Source organism: Trichosurus vulpecula, chromosome 7 (genome assembly GCF_011100635.1).
Source record: "Trichosurus vulpecula isolate mTriVul1 chromosome 7, mTriVul1.pri, whole genome shotgun sequence".
In the NCBI taxonomy this organism is placed as follows: Eukaryota; Metazoa; Chordata; class Mammalia; order Diprotodontia; family Phalangeridae; genus Trichosurus; species Trichosurus vulpecula.
The window spans coordinates 152,717,365-152,721,351 of NC_050579.1; the positions used below are offsets into that span (position 1 = coordinate 152,717,365).

A 3,987-nucleotide genomic window follows, 5' to 3' on the forward strand; every position below is an offset into this window, starting at 1 on the left:
AGTGAGAGAAGCACAACCAGGAGAACATTGTACACAACCACAGACATATTGATTCTGTGATGACTAACTTTGAAAGACTTTGATAGACTTGCCTTTCATCAGCAATACAAGGCTCAAATACTAGCTACATCCAGAGAAAGAACTGTGGAGTATGAATGCAAATAGAAGAAAACAAGATGGATGCATATGGATAGTTAGCCATCATAACTCAATGTCAGTAAGATGAATTCACCCACAAATTAGAAGTAGATAGCAGAATGTTTTATAATCCAGAATCCATCAATATATTGTTTAGCAGAAACAGTCTTGAAACAGAGAGACAAAGGGTTAAAATAAGGAACTGGAGCAGAATTTATTGTTTCAGATGAAGTAAAAAATGCAGGGGTAAGAATTGTGATCTCAGACAAAGTGAAAGCAAAAGTAATCGAATAAAAAGATATAAGCAGTGAAACTATATCTTTCTATTCAACATAGATAATGAAGCAACAACAATATTAAACATATATATGTATATATGTGTGTGTGTATATATATGTATACACACATATGTACACCAAAAACATTCATATTCTTCAAGGAAAAGTTAAATGAATTACAGGAGGAAATAGTAAAACTATATTCATGGATGACCTTGGCTTTCCCCTCTAAGAGGTATACAAATCTAACTACAAAAATTTTATATATATATAATACACCTCTGGAGAACATTGAATCAGAATAGGAGTATACCTTTTTCTCACTTGTGTATGACACTTTCACAAAAACTGACCATGTTTTGTGACATAAAAATTCTCACAACAAATGGAGAAAAACAGAAATATTATATGCACCACTTTTGGACCACAATGCAATAAAAATTATGGTAAATAAAGTTCCCTCATAGCATAGATTAAAAATTAATTTGGTTGTAGAATGGATAGAGTGCTGATACTGGAGTCAGGTAATCCTGAGTTCAAATTTGGCCTCAAACAATTACTAGCTATGTGAAACTTGGCAAGTTACTCAACCCCTAGATGCCACAGTTTTTTCATCTGTAAAATGGGAATAATAATAGCATATACCCCTCCCCCTTAGCTGTTGTGCAAATCAAATGAAGCACTTTATAAATGCTATTATTCTTACACAGTTTTTATGACACTGATGAACTTACATGTATTTATAAACACGCATAGTAATTTATGAAAGCATTGTGATTTTGAATGGAATCTACTTTCAGCAAGATAGCCTATTTAAAAACAACACTGTAATTCTGAATTTGCAGAGCTTTCTTCAAGATGTAAGAAAAAGACCATTGGATGAGTTTGAAGACCTGGATTGGAATCAGGACTCTAATATACTAGCTCTGTGACTTTGTCCAAGTCCTTTCACCTTTGGGACTCATTTTACTCATCTGTGTAATGTGGATAATAATCTTTGCATTCTCAACCACACCAGATTTCTTCAAGGATCAAATTCAATTGTAATGTTGAAACAGTATCTTGGAAGAGAAAGTACTGGTTAAAAAGCAATAAAATCTGAGTTAGAATCCTTTGTCTGCCGCTTACTGCCTATATAATCTTGGCCATTAATCAAACAGTTAAATACTTAGCACTGGAGATTCCAAGAAAGACAAAAAGAGTCCCACAAGGAGCTCACATTCTAATAGAGGAGACAACAAATATGCACAAAGAAGCTATGTACAAGATAAATTTAAAAAAATAATAAGGGAGTTAACAAGGGAAGGCATTGCAATTAAGAGGGGTTGGAAAATGGGATTTTAGATGGGACTTAGAGGAACCCATAGAAGTCAGTACCCAGAATGGAGGAGAGAGAGCACTCCAGTTATGGAGGAGAGCCAGAAAAATTGCCCAGAGCCAATAGATGGAGCATTTTGTTCATGGAATAGCCAGGAGGCCAGTGTGACTGGATTGAAGACTACATGTTAGGGAATAAGGTGTAAGAAGAGTGGAAAGGGAGGAAGGGGCTAAGTTATGAAAGGCTTTGAATGGCAAATGTAATATTTTGTCTTTGCTCTTGGAGGTAATAGGAAGCCACTGGACTTTATTGAGTAGAGCAGTAATATGCTTAGATCTTTGCTTTAGGAAAATCACTTTGGTAGCTCAATGAAGGGTGCATTGATTGGAGTGGGGAGAGATTTTAGGTAGAGACAGTAACATCCACCACCAGACTATTGCAATAGTCTGGGCATAGGGTGACAAGAGCCTGCACCCAAGTTGTGGCAGTGTAACTTGAGAGAAAGGGGGGTGTTAGAGAGATGCTACAATGGTTAAATCAACTACACACACAGACACATATGTGTAGTCATATGTATATATGATTGTATCTGTGTATGTATATGTAAATATGTATATGTGTATATATACACATTATCTATCTATTTATCTATCTAATCAAAACTAAATAACTTAACATCCCTGTGCCCGCATTTATTGTAAGATAATTTATAAATTCTATGAAAATCTCCAAGAAAATAAGGTATTTTTTTTAAAAATGACAAATGTAAAGAGCTTTCAGGTTCTTTTGTTTTGTTTTGTTTTGTTTTTTAATTGGAAGGGAATGCTTCTTATCCTTTTTTTGCATTTCCGCAACCATTTAGAACAATAGCCAACACACAGTGGTTGGTTGGTTGTTGTCTTTCATTCTTGAAGAGGACCAAAATGACCTCACCATGTTAGAGTCAAGCTACAGAGCCTCCTACTGTGGCTCTTCAAACCAATACAAGCTCAGAATGCTCTACCATAGGTTGGGCACAAATAGTCCATGTGAACATTAGAGGTGGATTCTCTAAATTTGTGCATCTTGTGTTTCTTTTGAACTACTTCAATTCTGCTATGCTCATAGAGCACAGCACCTTCTCTGATGAGGGCATGCCACTCTGGGTGGTCCTGTGCCAGTTTCTCTCATGCCATACAATCAATTCCAAAGTTATTAAGAGAGGCATTGAAAGTGTCCCTGTCTCCTTTGTCACGTGGTATGGCGAGGGTTCGGGCCTTCTTATCATGTGGTCACCATGCAGGCTGCTTTGTTCATGGCCTTCCTGCGCATGCACTCGCTGTTTTCCATGAACCCCTCCCTACGGCTGCTCCCCCAAGCCCTCTCTATGGCCACGTGGCCTCCAGAAGCCTTGCCCTGTCCCCACTGGCTGGGACTACACCTCAGGCTCCCTCTCGGTGGTGTTCCTAATGTGCCTCAATGACAAGATCGCCAAGACTGTTGCCAGGGCTGTGGTGGAGAAGCGCCTGGCCGCCTGTGTCAACTTCATACCCCAGGTTACATCTACCTACAAATGGAAAGGAAAAATCCAGGAGGACAGTGAGGTGCTGCTGCTGCTGCTGAAGACCCAAATGGCCTTGGCGCCCCCCCCCTTGACAGAATTTATCCATTCTGTGTATCTGTATGAAGTGGTCAAAGTTATTGCATTGCCTGTGGAGCAGGGGAATCTTCCCTACCTTGACTGGGTAAAAGACAGGACTGCTTATCCAGGATAATTCCATTTGAATGACTTCTCAGTCTGCTCTGGGACCTCGGGCTGACTTTTACGCTCCCTCTCCCATGTTCTCTAATAAAACCTATCCCCAGAAAAAAAAGTGCCCCTGTATTGCTTTTTCTGACTACCATATGAATGCTTGCCCTGTGTGAGTTCTCCATAAAATAGTCCTTTTAGCAAACATACATTTTACATTAGAGCAATGTGGCCAATCCATCAGAGTTATGCTCTCTGCAGCAGAGTTTAAATGCTTAACAGTTTAGCTTTAGGAAGGATATCAGGTTCTGGTATCATCCTGACAGGTGAACTTCAGAATCTTCCTACACATTTAGAACAATGGTCAACACACAGTAGGTGTTTTTGAATGTTATAGTTAATTAAGAGTAAATTAAACTCTAAGACTACTCCTAGAAGTCTGCACTGCAGAAAGTTTAGAAGGTCAATTAAAATGCGCCAGAACCCTTTTACTCTCATTGCTATTTCAAACTAAGGAGAGAAGC

General features: G+C 38.6%; 1 pseudogene; it reads left to right on the top strand.

Annotated features, from left to right (window-relative positions):
- Positions 1-3,010: 3,010 nt before the first annotated feature.
- LOC118857681 lies at positions 3,011-3,488 on the top strand (annotated as a pseudogene).
- Positions 3,489-3,987: the final 499 nt, after the last annotated feature.